Below are 20,483 nucleotides of genomic sequence, written 5' to 3'. Positions count from 1 at the left end.
AGTCAGGCATGGTAAGCACACTGTGCATATTTTCTAGTGTAACATAATTAACTTGGGGAACAGTTATTTTAACAATGTTAGCGTTTGTAATCTTTTCAATCTCATATGCCACTGTCTATAATTTAAAGTGATTTTCTTTGTTATTTAAAAGTAGAAATATAAACAAATTAATTTAAACTCATCCGCTTTTATCTATTCTAATCCATTTGCATAGTCACATTTATAGTGGTTATAAAAATGATTCTCCACCTTTTTCCACATCATATTTCTTACATCATGGATTTAAAATTAATTGGGAACTCAAAGCACTAATCAACAACAAAATATACTCTATAATGCTGAATAAAAATTGCAATACAACAAAAAGTGTTTTTTTTTCACTAATTACAAATAAGAAGCAGATTACATAAACATAAGTACTATATAACCTCCACCCCCATCACCTCCATTAATACTAGGGGCCAGAGGTGCAGGTTCCCAGCCTGTCCTCTGCATATTTTGTTTTTGTTAATAAAGTTTGAATATTTTTGTAAAAAAAAAAAAAGTTACAGCAGAAGAATGAAGGTTTTGTGTCTTATGTGACCTGCTCATGTCTCCTTTATGGACCTACAGTAATGTAACACATGTATTGGGCTTATGTTACATGTAGTTTTGTATCTGAGCTTATGTAGACAGTGTTGTGAGCTGAGAAAGGTGAATTACTGGACTGTGTAATACTGATCTTATACGATCATCAGTGGTTGCTTTGTGCATACAGCAGTGGCGTGCGGTGAGGCCATTGGCTGGTGAGGCATGCCCATTACCACCACAGCCTGTGACTGCTACTGTACTGCCGCCCCGCCAGCTACCAATGCCTGCTAAAGTCGCCGCCAGCTACTGCTAATTCCCTGTCTGATGACACCGCCAATGCCAGCGAAGTCTGGGGAGCAGCGTCAGCCAGGGTCTGGACAGCAGAGGTGCCCAGGTTTAAGGAGAGCAGCAGAGAGTCTGCCTGGAGGCATGGAGCGGGATTAGAGCTGCAAGCCAGTTGATTGAGTCAGCGGCAGTAATTGCCTCCTCTCCTTATACCCCGGCACACACACAGTAATAACCCCCCCTCCCCTTATACCCCAGCACACACACAGTAATCACCCTCCATAACCTGGCACACGTGCAGTAATCACACACACACCCCACGCCCATACCCTGGCTGACACACGCAGTGATCACCCCCCCATACCCTGGCACACACACAGTGATCAGTTCACCCCCAAATACCCTGGCACACACACAGTGATCACCCCCCCCATACCGTGGCACATACAGTGATCAGTTCACCCCCCCTATACCCTGGCACACACACACAGTGATCAGTCAAATGCCCAATCAAATCTGCCTCAGAGACATAAGGCCTGTCACTGAGGCACTTCTACTAGTGCCGCTTATACTGCTTTTTTTAATGGGCTTTTTACTGGCCATTGCTTGGCCCTGCCCCCCGATTCCAGCCCTTTATCATTGGCCGCAGGTGTCTCCGAAACTAATTTAAACCTTTTTTTAACAATGTAAAAATGATTACAATAATAAAAAGCATATACTTATGACACAGAATATGTGTAAGAAGTATCTTCTTTGTATTATTGTAATCATTAATAACAGGGGAGGCACTGCCTTCCCTGCCTCCCCTGACTAACCATCCCTGGTATATAGTGACTAGCTGAATACCCGTGCTTCAATATGAAATTTCAAGTATTTCCATGCATATAACTTTAATTTTGAAGGACTTCCTGGTAAACTAATTAGACTTACAACAGGACATGCTCTGCCCGCAGCTGCCAATCTTTGTCAGACCACACCTACGGGTGGGCCTTCACCGGATTAATGCTGTCAAAAGGCTGATAATCCACCTCCTTCTCTGCCCCGTCTCGCCTCTGATGCTGCCCTGTTCAGTGCTGTAAATGCTGGGATGACAGGCCAAGCTCTGCCCGCTGTATGTTAACTATGTAAGGTTTCCAGGGATTGGCTGGCTCTATTCTAAAGGGCCCTAGGACTCCTTGCTTAGCCTCTCACTCTCCCTTGAGGTAAAAATTTCAACATTTTTGCCCAACACTTATGGTCACTGGAAGAGCTGTCTGTACCCTTTGCACAGCAGATAAGCAGTTGCTGACTATCAAGCTTTCCTTTAATGCATTTAAGAGTCAAAATATCTATGTCTCCTTTCCTCCTATTGCTCTCTGAGAGGTTCGGCAATGTTTAGTTCAAGTGACAGGTTAAATTCTGATAATTGAGACACTATCCTCTCCTGACTGGAATAGGTTGGTTAAGTACTTATATCCAAAATCTATATATATAAAAGGCAAATACCACTGACTCATCACACAATCTCCTGAACCATAAGGCTGCACTTCCTTGCCAGTGGCAGTTTTAGAGCAGTCCATTATTCAAATAGGGGACCCACACTCAGCAATGTTTGACAGTGTTTAGGGGTGGCAGTTGATGTGGATCCCCTATTTGAATAATGGACTGCTCTGCAACTGCCACTGCAAGGAAGTCCAGGAACAGAGCACTGTATCCTCCACCCTCCACGACTTGGTATGCTGGCACCATGCATTCTTTATAGCCCCAGCTGTGTGGGCTGTCTTAACTCACTTTCCTCTGTGAGGGGGGAATTATCTCACTCCTTTTAACCCCTTTGTGGGTGGAATTTTGAAAAATCCTTTCTTAGTGGGTCCCTATGTCACGAAAGCAAGCTACTGTCCAAATTTCAAGTTCCTAGCCCTTATGGTTCAGGAGATTTTGTGATAAGTCAGTGGTATTTTCCTTTTATATATATAGATTTGCCATATATGGTGTCCGTGGAATCATGGAAAATCTGTGATTTTTGTACACACCTCTATGAGGCATAGGGGGTATGCAATTAGGGATGTTTTTTATCCTAGGTGAAAAAATTAGACTTTTCACTGTTTTTAGCCCATATGGGGATTCACCTTATTCATTAGCAGGGCCATTTTTTCACGAGGTGAAATATTCAGCAGGAGCTAAAAACATGTGGATCGGTGAAGCCATATGTTTTTTTTTCACCTGTGCCGGTGAAAACGCGGCCTGTTTTAGAAGATTTTGAGGCATTTTTCAACAGTACCTGTTAGCTAAAAAAAAAAAAAGCTGAAAAGACATTGGCGAAAATGCCTTCAAAACAAGCAAAAACTGGCCATAATTGAATAGGCAGGGGGCAAAATCAATAGCTCCGAGATTACTGTAGCAAATTGCATACCCCCCATAGGCCTTTTACTTGCCAACTAAGAAATGCTCAATTGACACAGATGCTCAATTTTGGAGCATGGCCTGTTATAGTCTTCCATTATAATGAACTTGTCATTAACCTGGAATTTATCTAAAGTCTTGAAATAGTCTATATCCTTTGTATAGTTTGCTGTTCGTTAGCATTTCCTCTAAATAGTCTTTAGTCTTCATGATGAAGCACTTAGGGCCTAATTCATGTTTGTACGCAATGGGTGATTATCACGCAACGGAGCTATTATCGGCAAACTGTGCATGTGCTGTGATCGTAATGCACAAGGGCGCTGCTGCGATCCCACTTGCACTGAGGTTTTTTGTCTCAGAGTAATTGACAGGAAATGGCTGTTTGGAGGTATTAACGGGGAGTGGTTGAAGAAATGCAGGTGTGTCATTGCCGTTTTCAGGGCATGTATTTTATAATGGCTGCATGATCATTTGTGCAAATACATGGCGTCTAAGTCACTACTACTGTGGCCAGTCTGCGCAGCTATAGACCAACCCTTATCTTCGACGTTCTCCGTAATTGTGTATAATCTGCTAATGTGTATGCAATTGCTATTGATCTTGTGATGAGTCCAGTGGGCATCACTTTTAATTCCTGGGTGGCAGCTTCGCTTGCTAATGTTGGCAACTCCGTAGCTTAGAGAATCGCAATTGTATTTGCATACAAACATGTACAAATATGAATTAGGCCCTTAGGACCTAATTCAGGTTGGATAGCTATTGAAATTTCGATTTTCTCAATCCTGCTTCTGCTCAAAAATGCATGTGAAGAGCCACCCAGAAAGGAGAAAGACGCCCACTTATGCATTCGCATAAATGCGATGCATACACAGAAATCGAGAACCATCAGCCACCATCGACAATACCGACTGACCCATGCCTATGCAGGATATACGCAGCTGCTGTCGCAGCGGTGCCATGTTTTCAATTGCAGTAATCGCAGCTGATGTCAGATGAACGACCCGAAAATGGCTACGACATGCCTGCGTTTTCTCAACCACTCCCACAAATGCCATGTTACCTCCCACTAATGGTCACTTCCAAGCAATCGGTATGTGATTGCACTTGGCTGGGCATACCGTCGCAATGTGAATGGATTTTGGCCTTTCGTGCACGTGCGAAACGTTTGCATGCACAGTCATCCGATAATCGGCCGATTTGCGATTTTGCTAAATTGCAACTGAAGCTGAATAAGGCCTTTAGTTTGTAATGCACTTGATACCTAACACACACACATGTATGCTTGTAATTATTGGAACACAGTTTGATTCTAATTAAAAATTTAAATATTAAGTTTTATATTAGCCAGAGGGTTGAATACTTATGTAATAAATGTCAGGTTTTTTATGAAAAATTAGGGAAAGCTTCGAAGTTGTTTTTTTTATTTGACATTGAGTATTTTGTGTTATTCAGTGGTAAAAATGAAAAGCATTTTGACTCCATAATATAAAAAAAAATAAGACAAATACTGAACGCATTGATGATGTTATTATTATCATTTATATAATGCCAATAATATTACGTCATACTGTGCATGAATGAATGTTAACATGTAATCATGTACAACAGGCCCTGCACCAGTGGAGCTTACATTCTAAATCCGGTACTACACAAAGACAACCTATGGGTCCAATTTTCAGAAGCCATTTAACCTTATAGTATGTTCTTTGGGAAAATCATGGGCGCACAAAAAGCATACCCTCCAACGGTACCTTTTTGGCTGGTACAGTACTGTTTTTTTTATGGTCTGTACCGGCCAAAAGAGGCTATGTACCGGTTTTCAGGATCTCTCATTTCTATTGAAGCATATTCCCTTATTTGTACCGATTTTCGGCTTGGGAGTATGCAAAAAGGAATCCCGTGCAAACACAGCAAGAACATACAAACTGTACGCAGATAGGACCTTGGTTGGAATCAAATCAACCCGTGACTCCAGTGCTGCAAAACCACTGTGCCGTCATGCTGCCTAATACATATAGCCACTCTATGCATAAATAGCAATAACGTCATTATACTCTTTCTGTTTGATTATCGTTTTGCACTGCCACATACTGTACATGCAGAGCTGTTTTTAGCAAACTTATTTAAAAGCGCCATTCGTGAAATTCACTTTTAAATGATGTTTAAGTAGGGGAGTCAGAATGTTTTTAGGTTTAGGTTTGCGGGACCAAGATATAATTTCATTCTGGCACCCCTAAATCGCTGAATGTAACCACTTCAGGGACAGCTGGAGTAATCATACCACCTCCCTGAGTACAGAGATAAGTAAGCTTGAGGGTTCTTTCCCTTTGCTGCTTTGGCCCCTGTATGCGGGCATTGCTGCTCTTTCCCATTATCCTCACTCACAGACACAACTCTGACTTAGCGCTACCGTGCAGCTCAGGGAGTACATGTAGCCAATAGTGCATCCTTGTACAGACAAGTTATTCAACCAGTGCTGGGAATGGAGGAGGATGGTTACCTGTAGGCTTAGGATCTTATCACAACAGTGAAGCTGAGCATTTTGTGCCCGATGGAAGGGGTCAGGGCCGCATTGGCCATCTGACACTTCTAGCAAATGCCAGAAGTGCTGATGGTGTGATGGGCTGGTCCGGGAGCTGCTTGGCCACATAGGAGCAGCTCGGCCGTCCGGCATAGAGAGACAAGAAAACAGGCCACCTAGACTCAAGGCACATCCCCTTAAGTCGTCACCATGTCCTCTTGTCTTGCGGATGTGCAAGGCATGATACAGCCCCAGTCCATCCCTGGAAGGGGTCATGTTGGATAGTATTGATGGAAGAGGGTTTAGAACTTGCAGAAAGGAGCTAGGTGTTTTTTTTTTCAACTTTAGAATTTTCTAAAAAAACAAAAAACATTTCTACTCATTATGCCACCATTAATAAAAAATGCAAACATCAGTTACTTGACACCTTATAAACACCTCTTATTTGGCAGGTGTGCGCATTGACAAGATATATGCTTTTGCAAACTAATTGAATTGGCCACTTTCGTGATTTGTTAAAAATGACCGATCTGATAAACTCAATCACAAGTAAGGTTAACCATTTACTTCCTAAAATTTCATACACATATTGCTCATTTGTTGTGAGATTGGCATAACAACTAATGACTTCTGGCTTTGTGTTGGAATTGTTGTTCCCAGTAGTTTCATTATAAACTTGTTTAATCCACCAACTTGTGGGTCTAGTTCATACTTGAAAAAATTCTCATCTACTCTGACATGCAGGGGGACACCCAGCACAGGGCCAAGTCCGCCCCGTATGCTGGATCCAGCACCCCCCCCCCCCCCCCCCCCCCCCCGCAGACATGCAAAAGCTTTCACATCTGTAAAGTAGCCCTCTGCATAAGTGACCTCGCTGTGTAGGCAGACGGTTACCCGCCATGTTTAGGGTCACACGCCTGCGTAGTCCGGACTGTACCCCCCCAACGCTGCAGCAATGCTGCCAACATGCCCCCTCCCGCCCCACAACTGTTTCTGCCTGTCAATCAGGCAGCGGCGATCGCACAAATGAGGCTTCGGTGCGTGCGCGCACTTCACAAGCCATCAAACCGCGAACGCTGCCGCTGCAGCATTCCAGTCTACATTAGGCCCTGTGCCAAGAAACTCGCTGTAAGGGGGAACTTGCTGGACTTCAAGCCCTGTAATCAACATCTCATAACAATCCACAACACATATAATCAGATCAAGCTTTACTACTGTATCTATTAGGAGCTAATTTAATTGAGTTAGGATCTAAAACTCCACCACAATTGAAGATAGAACACTTTCCAGTGAATAGAAATGAACATGTCATTGTTTGCACCTTGCTGTACACAGCCATGTCCGGAGATCTTGCTAACTGAACTTCAAAATACTAATATGCAAAGCATATTCTACTCTTTAGACAGCAGCTTACCTTATTTCCTTATGAAATGCTGATTCTACATGAAACACAAAGTATACTAAATGACAACATTACATGTATTATATAAAATGACACTTTTATTTTGAAGTTTTCAAAACCACGCCCACTTTTCACTCCTTAACATAAGAGGCAGATATAATAATGACATTAGATTTCAGAAAATGAAGTACAGATACTGATTTTGCCCACATAATGACTGCCTCCACTGTGTAGGTAACAGCATGAATGTAAGAAAATGGAATGAAGTCATACAGCATTGCTGTTTTATATGTGTTTACATGTAAGTGTAAATATGGGCAGCATACTTCCCACATGACCCACTCCAGGAGGGACAGAATGCTCTGCTCCCGGACTTCCCTCTTAATGTATGATTGCCATCACCTGTGCAAAAACACCTTTCTGATCCATTAGCTTGTTCAATACAGGTGATGGCAATCATACATTAAGAGAAAAGTCCAGAAGCAGAGCTTTGTGTCCCTCCTGGAGTGGGTCATGTTGGGAGGTATGTGGGCAGGGGAAATGTAAATGATAACCACATCAAACAATAACAAGGCCTTATTTAACGTTCTCAACACTACTACATAAAGGGGGTAATTCCGAGTTGATCGCAGCATCAAATTTGTTAGCAGTTGGGTAAAACCATGGGCACTGCAGGGGGGGGCAGATATAACATTTGCAGAGAGAGTTAGATTTGGGTGGGTTATTTTGTTTATGTGCAGGGTAAATACTGGCTGCTTTATTTTTACACTGCAATTTAGATTTCAGTTTGAACACACCACACCCAAATCTAACTCTCTCTGCAAATGTTATATCTGCCACACCTGCAGTGCAAATGGTTTTGCCCAACTGCTAACAAATTTGATGCTGCGATCAACTCGAAATTACCCCCAAAATTCCATGTATAAAGTGATTGTGAATGGATTACAGCAACTTTTTATTTGCACCAGCTCACAACGGTAATCCTAATCAGTTTACCTATATAAAAACTGTATTTAAATGTGTATTGTTTATGATTAACCAAATCTGCCTCACACGTGTAATATAAGGGGGATCATGCTGCCATTATCTGTGTTTCTGGCAAAATGTATTCAACACGTACTTAACCTGACTCATGCTGGATAATATTAAACAACACTAAACACTGGAAATCTTTGGAGTTATTTTAGTGGTGTATTGAAATCTGCACCTGAAGCAGGATTACCTGGACATTCAGAGATGGGAATAAGCATATTGTTTTGCCCTTTTTTGAACTTTAGCTGTGCACACAAAATGAACATCTAAACCTATGTATATTTGCACCCATTTTGCTCTTACATCCAGTGGCAGCAACGGGGTCGGCAAGTGGCCCGTCCGCCAGCGTGCGCTGAAAAGGGGGAATGGCCTTGCAGCATACTTGCCTACCTGACCCTCTCCATGAGGGAGAAAATGCTCTGTTCCTGGACTTTCCTGGTAACGTATAATTGCCATCACCTGTGGTGAAACACCTTTCTTATCAATTAACTAGCTCACCACAGGTGATGGCAATCATACATTACCAGGAAAGTACAGGAACAGAGCATTTTCTCCCTCATAGAGAGGGTCAGGTAGGCAAGTATGCCTTGCAGAGATACTGGGCTTCTCGGGGAGACTGTGACTTCACTGCCTGATCGTTCTCAATGGTAGGAGCTGGAGGCTGCACAATAATGTCACAGCACTCATTGTGGAGGAGCCAGCATTTTGGTGTCACCACTTGGAAGAAAAACATCTTGGTGCAGTCTGCACTCCCTTTTGTCACTGCTGCTTACGTCTTTACTTAGAGATAGAATAGAGAATGGAGATGGCATGCACGCATTGGCTGGGCACTGTAATTAATGGGCTGGGGCTCATTACTATGCCTTATTGGACTCGAAAACTGATTCACTGCTATTGATAAATATCTTAATTACAACTACTATGGCTCTTTGCTTTTGTTTAAAAAAATGGACTGAGACTTTTTATTGCAATTACATTGGAGCGCTGGCCTCTGTAAGCCCTAATGGAGCTGCAGATACAACGCGCTATTAACTCTTTATGACCGAGCACCCTCCCTTATATTGCTGCATGCCACACTCTCTCTCCCCATAATATATATATATATATATATATATAATGTTGCAAGGACTGGCACTCCTTAGGATCCAAATAAATGATGTAATTGCCTTGGTGCCAGATATAGGTGATAATAGCAGAGTGAAGAAAGTCCGGCACTCAAAGGACTTGCTGAACAGCAGATAGCTGGTTTAAATGACGAGCTGACAGCGCAGCTTCAAAGAGTCAACGTTTCATTTATTAACATAAATTTCGTCAGGACAAGAACAGTTTACAAATCAAATAGTCTTACCTTATATACCACACCAGACAAACCATCCCGCACGCTGTGTTTGCTTCCTGGACGGGGTATGATGACGTCACCCCGTAGCGACGCGCGCTCTCCAGCGCCGTTTCCATAGTAACCCGCCGGAGGCATTCACAGCGCTATAACAACACAGAGTAATACACTTTAAAAAGACATGTGTACAAAAGTGAAAAACGACATCAGGTGTGCAAAAGGTTACTGCTGTGAGTGCTACAGAAGCATAACATATATTAAATATAGATACTGCATTACAATGGTGTAATAACAAATTAGCATATATAACAACATACACCCAATGGAATCCACTGATTAGTAGTATGGTAAAAATCTATTATGCTGATAGCCTGGTTTTATGTTAAAAATTCAGACTAATAACAATGGTACCTGTATCTACTGGTATATGCTAATTTTATAACGTGGAAAAAAAATTGTAAATATTAACATGATACTAAGATCGATGTTTAATCAGACACTATGAGGGCAGCAAAAGAATTGGCCATTAAGAATAGCCTATACATGACTAAAGAAAGCACCCCAAGTTGTTGGATTTATTGAGACCGTATGGTGAAAGTGTACGGAGCTCAAAAATCCAACGGGCTTCCCTACGTAATAACAGGGTACCTCGGTCGCCACCACGTATATTGGCAGGAATATGGTCAATGACCTTGTGTCGCAAACTTGCCAATGTGTGTTTAGCTTCACGAAAATGGCGGGCGACCGGTTGTTCTTGAGGGGTGCCAGAAAGGGCGGAGCGTATGGCTTGACGGTGCAGTGCCATCCTTTCCTTAAATTGTCGGATGGTCTTGCCCACATATAGTAAGCCACATGGACATTTAATATAGTAGATGACATAAGAGCTTTGACAGGTTAAAACATGTTTGATATTAATTTTAATACCAGAATGTGGATGAGTAAAGAAAGAACCACATTCCATAGAGCGACATGTAGTGCAACCTAGGCACTTGTAGCAACCAGGCCGTCGTGTTAGAAAAGTCCTGGAAACAGTTGTGTCCATATGTGAGATGTCATTTTTGACAAGTATGTCACGAAGATTACGGTTTCGTCTGTAGCTTGGCATCAGCTTGTGATTATGAAGAAATTTTAAATCAGGATCTGCCGTGATTATAGGCCACAGTTTTTTACCGTTTTCCATAATCTTCTGGTTAAGAGGATGGAATTCCTGGACAAATGGAATTCTACTATCCCGTTTCTCAGTGGGATTTTTTGGAACAAGAGAATCCTCACGTTGGGTAGTTAACACCTGATGTTTAATGTCCATCAGACGGGTGATATTATAACCTCTAGTGACAAATTGTTTGATCATCAGATCTATACGTTGTTCTGCTTTTATAGGCGTGTCACAAGTGCGGATAGCACGTAGAAACTGGGATTTAGGGAGACTCTGAGATACAAAGCCAGGGTGTTGGCTATCTGCCCTTAATATGGTGTTTCGATCGGTCGGTTTCTTGTACAGATCGGTGGTGAGTTTCCCATCTTCAATGGTGACTTCGACATCAAGGAATTGTACCTGTTTGTCACTGATGGAGTATGTGAAGTGTATATTCTCATCCAAGGTGTTAACATGGTCCATGGCGGTTTGGAAAGCTTGGCGGGTACTGGTCCAAATGATGAATAAATCATCTATATATCTGGTGAGATATAAAATATGTGGCTGCATCGTGGGGTTTAACAAAAAAAGATTGTGGTCAATATCAAACATGAAGATGTTAGCTAGGGACGGCCCCACGCAAGATCCCATAGCACAGCCTCTCAGTTGGATGTACCATCGACAATCAAAAAGAAAATAATTCCTGGTTAAAGATAAGTGCAGTAGCTCACAAATACCCCATACCCCGTCCAGGAAGCAAACACAGCGTGCGGGATGGTTTGTCTGGTGTGGTATATAAGGTAAGACTATTTGATTTGTAAACTGTTCTTGTCCTGACGAAATTTATGTTAATAAATGAAACGTTGACTCTTTGAAGCTGCGCTGTCAGCTCGTCATTTAAACCAGCTATCTGCTGTTCAGCAAGTCCTTTGAGTGCCGGACTTTCTTCACTCTGCTATTATCACCTATATCTGGCACCAAGGCAATTACATCATTTATTTGGATCCTAAGGAGTGCCAGTCCTTGCAACATTATATGTGAGTGGGGTAGCCATAGCAATTGTCCGTCTCTGCAAAAGGATGGATACTACCCTTGGCCCTCACATCTGACAAGGCACCCCCTACTCTATTACCGGGATACAGACTGTCTTGTTTTTCTTGATTTTTCACGTTTTTCACTCCGTTTGGATTTTTTTTGGTGTGTTTGACACTGCTGAAAAAATATGGCAACGGGTATTGAGCAATCTACCCACAGTGGATACAGGGATGTTCCTCTGCCACTAGGAGAAGTGCTATCTCTCTCTGAGAGCGAAGCAGAAGGCATTTTATTTCCTGAGATTACGGACACTTTTGAGAGCACCATGCCTAATGAACAAATCTTTTTCAAACTCCTTAAACTAAAAAAGAAAGAGATTGATTATTTTTTACATGGCTCCACTCTGAGCGATTACTTTCGCAAAAAATTGATCCCCAGGGGTTTCCGGATCAAAAATGCACCCACCATCGGTAAATTCAACTCAGAGTTTTGCCGACGGTGGGTAGCAGTACTAAATAAATGTAGTTTTGATTTACTACTCTTGGTTATCGAAGAATCTCAACGGGAATTAACCAAGATTAAAGACAACATCCATGCTTTTGAGGCTACTTTGGACGACACGTTCAAAAATGACCCGGATACCCAGTGGATGACTAAACTCCAAGAGCAAGTTGACAAATATCGACAGGACTTACTTAAATTTAAACGCGACAAGCTCACGGTAGTACAAAGGGATTACCAACAAGGTTCCGTTTATCCATGGGTTAACAACCCAGGTGTATCAACTAAACGACAAGGGTTGCCCAGATGGCGACAACGACGTGATCGGGCTCACAACGACTCTTCTGGCACACAGTCATCACAAAGCGATCAGGATGGTGATTCTTCGAAAACCCGTGGTAAACCCCCTTTAGGGGTTCGTACCCGCGCTCAACGCGGGGCACCAACAAAACAACCCGGCGAGGCGGCCAATGGAAAAGGATCCACAAACAAGAAGCGCGCAGTCAAGAAGAAGACATAGTGTTTAATCTGTCCAAAAGAACTTTGTCTGGAGACGAAACAAGTGTTCTCAATAAAGGTCTTTCCTTCATACCATCCACTCCTTTTGACAAATTTACCTGGACAGTCGACCTTCATAAATTCACCCGACAGATTAGACTAAAAGAGTTTTTTGACAAGCAGCCAGTACAACTTCCAGCATCTCAGCTGCAAAGATTCAAACCCAAATCATCTTTTGATCCTTCCTCCTCCAACAATTCACTCAAAATCTTTTCTAGGACTCTTAATAAACATGCAATGGATATATCCAACGATTACGTCCCTCCTAGAAATAACCTCACCAGAGCAGAAAGGACGGCTCTAAAGAATTTACACAATTACAAGGACATTGTCATCCGCCCCGCAGACAAGGGCGGGGGGGTAGTGGTCCTTGATCTTGAATATTATCGTCAAGAATTACAATCTCAATTGAATGACACAGAGGTATATAAGGAGTTGGGGTCGGACCCCACCAATATATTCAAGAATGAATTGGATACCACTCTAAAGGAGGCTTCTGAAAAGGGGCTTATCACAGAAACAGTCCGCCAAGCTCTAACCACCAATCACCCAAAAACACCTGTCTTGTACTCCATCCCGAAACTACATAAAAATCCCATTCGTCCACCTGGACGACCGATTATCAGTGCACGGGAGTCCATCTATTACGTTGTATCACAATATCTGGACAGTTTCCTACAGGAACTAATTCAGGATCAATCTACGTTCCTGAAGGATTCTTCCACATTTCTTAGGAAATTATCGTCATTCCCTACACTACCAGAGGGCAGTCATCTGTGTACAGTTGATGTGGTGTCACTATACACCAATATCCCCCATGAGAGGGGTGTACAGGCCGTCCGCAGATTTCTTACTGGAAACCTGGCATACCGTGGTCCTGATATACAACTTTTTTGTGAGCTACTGCACTTATCTTTAACCAGGAATTATTTTCTTTTTGATTGTCGATGGTACATCCAACTGAGAGGCTGTGCTATGGGATCTTGCGTGGGGCCGTCCCTAGCTAACATCTTCATGTTTGATATTGACCACAATCTTTTTTTGTTAAACCCCACGATGCAGCCACATATTTTATATCTCACCAGATATATAGATGATTTATTCATCATTTGGACCAGTACCCGCCAAGCTTTCCAAACCGCCATGGACCATGTTAACACCTTGGATGAGAATATACACTTCACATACTCCATCAGTGACAAACAGGTACAATTCCTTGATGTCGAAGTCACCATTGAAGATGGGAAACTCACCACCGATCTGTACAAGAAACCGACCGATCGAAACACCATATTAAGGGCAGATAGCCAACACCCTGGCTTTGTATCTCAGAGTCTCCCTAAATCCCAGTTTCTACGTGCTATCCGCACTTGTGACACGCCTATAAAAGCAGAACAACGTATAGATCTGATGATCAAACAATTTGTCACTAGAGGTTATAATATCACCCGTCTGATGGACATTAAACATCAGGTGTTAACTACCCAACGTGAGGATTCTCTTGTTCCAAAAAATCCCACTGAGAAACGGGATAGTAGAATTCCATTTGTCCAGGAATTCCATCCTCTTAACCAGAAGATTATGGAAAACGGTAAAAAACTGTGGCCTATAATCACGGCAGATCCTGATTTAAAATTTCTTCATAATCACAAGCTGATGCCAAGCTACAGACGAAACCGTAATCTTCGTGACATACTTGTCAAAAATGACATCTCACATATGGACACAACTGTTTCCAGGACTTTTCTAACACGACGGCCTGGTTGCTACAAGTGCCTAGGTTGCACTACATGTCGCTCTATGGAATGTGGTTCTTTCTTTACTCATCCACATTCTGGTATTAAAATTAATATCAAACATGTTTTAACCTGTCAAAGCTCTTATGTCATCTACTATATTAAATGTCCATGTGGCTTACTATATGTGGGCAAGACCATCCGACAATTTAAGGAAAGGATGGCACTGCACCGTCAAGCCATACGCTCCGCCCTTTCTGGCACCCCTCAAGAACAACCGGTCGCCCGCCATTTTCGTGAAGCTAAACACACATTGGCAAGTTTGCGACACAAGGTCATTGACCATATTCCTGCCAATATACGTGGTGGCGACCGAGGTACCCTGTTATTACGTAGGGAAGCCCGTTGGATTTTTGAGCTCCGTACACTTTCACCATACGGTCTCAATGAATCCAACAACTTGGGGTGCTTTCTTTAGTCATGTATAGGCTATTCTTAATGGCCAATTCTTTTGCTGCCCTCATAGTGTCTGATTAAACATCGATCTTAGTATCATGTTAATATTTACAATTTTTTTTCCACGTTATAAAATTAGCATATACCAGTAGATACAGGTACCATTGTTATTAGTCTGAATTTTTAACATAAAACCAGGCTATCAGCATAATAGATTTTTACCATACTACTAATCAGTGGATTCCATTGGGTGTATGTTGTTATATATGCTAATTTGTTATTACACCATTGTAATGCAGTATCTATATTTAATATATGTTATGCTTCTGTAGCACTCACAGCAGTAACCTTTTGCACACCTGATGTCGTTTTTCACTTTTGTACACATGTCTTTTTAAAGTGTATTACTCTGTGTTGTTATAGCGCTGTGAATGCCTCCGGCGGGTTACTATGGAAACGGCGCTGGAGAGCGCGCGTCGCTACGGGGTGACGTCATCATACCCCGTCCAGGAAGCAAACACAGCGTGCGGGATGGTTTGTCTGGTGTGGTATATAAGGTAAGACTATTTGATTTGTAAACTGTTCTTGTCCTGACGAAATTTATGTTAATAAATGAAACGTTGACTCTTTGAAGCTGCGCTGTCAGCTCGTCATTTAAACCAGCTATCTGCTGTTCAGCAAGTCCTTTGAGTGCCGGACTTTCTTCACTCTGCTATATATATATATATATATGTAATGTAGAATTCTGATCCGCGCACACTGTAGTTGTTCCCAGAGTCTATTAGTTAATACCATACTTGCCTACCTGACCCTCTCCATGAGGGAGAAAATGCTCTGTTCCTGGACTTTCCTGGTAATGTATGATTGACATCACCTGTGGTGAAACACCTTTCTTATCAATTAACTTGCTCACCACAGGTGATGTCAATCATACATTACCAGGAAAGTCCAGGAACAGAGCATTTTCTCCCTCATGGAGAGGGTCAGGTAGGCAAGTATGGTTAATACATGTGGTGCCCGCTCATCCACTCCAGCCAGGAGTCGGGGGTTTCTAGATAATGTCAAAAATAAGGAGAGCGCACCAATGAATAATAATAAAAAGTAACACTTTACTTATGTAAATATCCACGTACATGTAGGTTTAAAATAATGCACTTAGCCACTCTCTCCGATAACTGCCGCTACGATGTAATTCCTTCAGTCAGCGGGGTATTTCTCACGGAGACGCCGTTTGCTCTGTATCAAACGGGAGACAGAACTTCGTCTGCAGGGGCGTGGCTTGCATCTGCAGACGAAGTTCTGTCTCCCGTTTGATACAGAGCAAACGGCGTCTCCGTGAGAAATATCCCGCTGACTGAAAAAATTACATTGTAGCGGCAGTTATCGGAGAGAGTGGCTAAGTGCATTATTTTAAACCTACGTGTACGTGGATATTTACATAAGTAAAGTGTTACTTTTTATTATTATTCATTGGTGCGCTCTCCTTATTTTTGACAATATATATATATATATGTATATATATATATATATATATATATATATATGTTACAACTTTGTCCGGCCCCCCAAATGAGGGTATAGAAAGAGAATGCTGTGGCACTTCACAGCTTGTCCTGACAATAGTTTGTATTAAAACTGAAACATAGACAGCAGATTTGCTACTAGATGGTATGTGACCAGTTCTTGTGCTGAAGCTGTAAAAGATTTGTGAGTGCCGCATCATCTCTCTCTCTCTCTCTCTCTCTAACATTTATTACATTTTATAATGGTAATAACAGATAGCCATACATCTGAACCATGATACTTCATTCAATTATCTGTGGATAAGTATGGCAGAGAAATATTGCTCCTTGTATTGTACACCCCTATAGCCCTATAGGGTTGTATTGGTAGAATGCACAAAGTTCAGCCTGCAATGTGTGACTGTTGCCACGCTGTCCAGATGGGATGCGGTCAAGATCCCGTCGGGATTTGAAATACCGACACTGGAATCCCGACCGGCACAATCCCAACATATTCTCCCTCTGTGGGTGTCCACGACACCCACAGAGGGAAAATAAATGAGTGTGCCGAGCGTAGCGAGGCACCATGCCCGCAGCGTGGCGAGGCACCGTGCCCGCAGCGTGGAGAGCGCAGCGAACCCACAAGGGGCTGCGTTGCGCTCGCCCCCCTGTCGGGATTGTGCCAGTCGGGATCCCGGTGTCGATATTCCGACCGCCGGGATCCCGTCCGGTGGGATTTCGTACTGATCCCGTCCAGATGGGTGTGTATTGTGTGACTGGCGGTCAGGATACAGCCCGTCAGCATAACGATGGCGGCATCCCGGCAGTGGAATGTCGGCCAGGGGGGGGCGAGCACAACAAGTACCTTGCCGGCTTGCTGCGCTCGCCACGCTGCGGGCTCGGTGGCGACCTGTGGTCACCATGGTTTCTATTCCCACTGTATTGGTGTCGCGGACACCCACGAGTGGAAATAATCCCTGTTGGTCAGTATGCCGACCATCGGGATTGTGAGGGTGCAGGATGTAGGGGGGAGATTATGTGACCGCCGGTCACATCTACATCCCGTCCAGATGGCACAGTGCCCAATTTGTTTTTAATTTCTCTTGCCCACATATAATCAAAATAACCCTTAGTATAAAAATTTTAACTGCTACTAAGTAACAATTGCTTTCTAAGCAATATTAATGAGAAACAATTTATGGCTTAACAAGCCAGAAATTTAATGTTTGCATTTTATTATTGTATTATTTTATTGTGTTGAAGGCTAAATACTTGTATCCTGGTAAAGGCAATAATGTTATTGAAATTAACTGTTTAAGTTGATATTTGCTAATAGATATTGTTATTTATTGTGTGCAATCCATTCATGACAGAAAGATTTCTACAGACCTATTATAGATAAAATATATTCTAAAAATTAGTCTTTAGGAAAGCCTATTTAAAAAGGTATAAATTGAAATTTCAACAGATTTAAAAACCCACTGTTGTGTTGTTCTCTTTTTTAATATAGAAAAACTATTACAATGGTATGTTAACTGTACTGTAGCAATTCAAATGTTTCTTTACAGGATATTTTCTATCTCTTACAGGGTGTGTGATTTTTGATAATTGATGTTGATTACCTTACGCATTACTGGGTGTTGGGTGTTGTCAGCCTGTCCACTACCAAAACTGTGACATGAAGCACGTGGGCAGGAATGCAGAGGGATGGAAAGGGGATAGTAAAGGAGAAGACATCAGAGAGGGGGAGGGGAAATGAAGAGACAACATCATGGGAAGAAGTAGAACAGGATGCTACTGTACTGTCCTTGTGCAAGAACATATGTTAATGTTAAGCCTACAAACAGAGAATTATCCTACAAATGAAATGCTGATTGTCAGTATTTAACTGGTCATATTAGGCAGAAAGGGTTCTCGCTTCATATTTATCCTATACTTTTTTTACTGTATCACACAACCTGTAAACATATTGTGAAAATAATGAATAACACAAAAACATGCTAGGTCTTTACAGGAAGAGCATTCCAGCAAAAGGCTGTCATATTCATGTGATGTTTATGTTGCTTGTCTCATTCAGAGCTGAATCATAAATAGCTGCAGTATATAACCTCACTTGCTATAGAGTATATAGACATCATATGTGACAATATAGAAAATGAATACAATAAATGTCATATATTATTATAACTGTATAATTTAGAAGTACAAGTGAATTAAAGCAAAACATTAGGGGGATTTGTGAAGTCTCCTTAGTAATGAATACAGACTCTGGTATTGCCACTTTAACTCTAGTTTTAATGTACTCTGCCTTTATAAAAGTAGTCCTAAGTATTTTGTTACATAAATATTACCTTTATAGTTTTGACACCAAATAAACTACTGCTGGACATCAATACTGCAAAACAAAAAAGGAAAAAGAAAAAGGAACAACAGAAACACTCCTTTGCCTTCTTCACATTAGTCTCATTGTGTACAGTGTCTATATTATGCATGTGTGGTCTGTTCCACACACACAAGCTATTTTGCTAGTTCTGCTTGTTTACTGAGTGAATTTCTGTGCTGACTCACTACTTTCTGAACCACCGTTCTTGTTGGAAACTTTCCAGCATAATGTACAGCAAGGCTAACAGGTGGCTTGGAATACAAGAGGCATTTGGCCTGATTCATTGATGGTTGGTATTGCAGCCACTCTCTCAATAGTGATTGTAGGACATAGTAAAAGCTAATCTCAACCTTCCCTTTGTGCTCCACTGTGCGATGGAGTGTAGGCACGCTGAGATGCCCACTCTCAGGCTCCGTGGTCTATGCAATCATGATGGAGATTATGGGGGTCATTCCGACACGTTCGCACGCAGCGTTTTTTTTGCTGCGGTGCAAACGGGTACGGAATGCGCATGCGCGGCGGGCGCAGTGCACTTGCGCGATGTTGCCCTGCAACAGGGGTCGCCGGGAAACATCGCAGCTACCAACGGAAGCGGTCGCAGCGGCGACCGCTAAGAAGATTGCCAGGAAGGAGGCGTGGATGGGCGGATCCGGACCATTTGGAGCCGTTTTTGGGGAGTGGTGAGTAAAACACAGGCGTGTCCAGGACAACAGAGGGCGGATGTCTGATGTCAAAGCCGGGCCCATCATCGCTAGATCCATCGCACAGGGTAAGTATGTCCAGGGCTAGTCTAGTTTTGCTTGAAATTTTTTAGCTTAGCAGGGCTGTACAAGCGATCGCAGCTCTGCTAAGTTAAAATACACTCCCCCATAGGCGTGGACTATTGATCGCAGCAGCAGCAAAAAGTTGCTGGCTGCGATCAACTCGGAATGACCACCTATAATCACTCCAACACTATCCAATCCGAATACTTCTCCCCCGCTCCTCTCTCTTGTAATTGTGTGTAACTGCACTGTCTGCACCAGCCACAGCTAGTGCAGCTCCGCTTCCTCCTCCTGTTGCTGCTGTTGCTCTGATCTCCCCTCCCCTCACAGCCAGCCAATCGTCTCATGCAGGCAGAAGCTCCGTCTCCCAGATAACGAGGGGGCAGCTGCCTGCAGCAGTTAGTAACTTTAGAATGGTGACTCACAGGTGATTTCTAGGGGTATGTGTCTCGGGGCCCCACTCCTTCAAGGGCAATGCTCGATCAACAGGAGAAGGGGCAGGAGAAGACAGTGGCAGTGTCCCAGCAGGGGGTGGAGCTACCCAGACCTGGTTCCTTCAGTGTAACACTGCGCAGGGACAGAGATATGCTTCTGTGTAGGCATACTTTCCTACACAGAGTACCCTGTATATAAAACAAGTAAGTAAACCAGCATACTTCATGCTTCTTATGCAACAGTAACATGTAACAGTTTGAACAAAAATATAAGGAAATATGTATAGCTATACCCAGGGCCAGTGCAAGGTAATTTGGCACCCTAGGCAAAATTTATGCCCCCTCCCCCCCCTCCCCCATCTCACTGTGCCACTCAGCAACCCCCACCCCTCACTCTGTCTCTCAGCCTCATACCCTTCACTGTCATTCAAACTGCCCCCCTACTAGATCT

General features: G+C 42.7%; 1 protein-coding gene and 1 long non-coding RNA gene across 2 annotated transcripts in view; both read left to right on the top strand.

Moving 5' to 3' along the window:
- The first annotated feature begins 8,820 nt into the window (after positions 1 to 8,820).
- Positions 8,821 to 20,483, top strand: part of ZNF217 (zinc finger protein 217) — a 43,499-nt gene continuing 31,836 nt past the window's right edge. The window contains exon 1 of the mRNA XM_063958986.1: positions 8,821 to 8,839. The gene's annotated coding sequence lies outside the window, so the exon portion shown is untranslated. The remainder of the gene's footprint in view (positions 8,840 to 20,483) is intronic.
- LOC135057663 (uncharacterized) lies at positions 11,406 to 15,582 on the top strand. Its single transcript, XR_010244279.1, has 2 exons — positions 11,406 to 11,463; positions 15,373 to 15,582. It is a non-coding gene; the product is annotated as an uncharacterized LOC135057663 (long non-coding RNA).

This window comes from Pseudophryne corroboree, chromosome 3 (assembly GCF_028390025.1).
Source record: "Pseudophryne corroboree isolate aPseCor3 chromosome 3, aPseCor3.hap2, whole genome shotgun sequence".
Taxonomy (NCBI): Eukaryota; Metazoa; Chordata; class Amphibia; order Anura; family Myobatrachidae; genus Pseudophryne; species Pseudophryne corroboree.
This window is presented reverse-complemented; position numbering and strand designations above follow the sequence as displayed.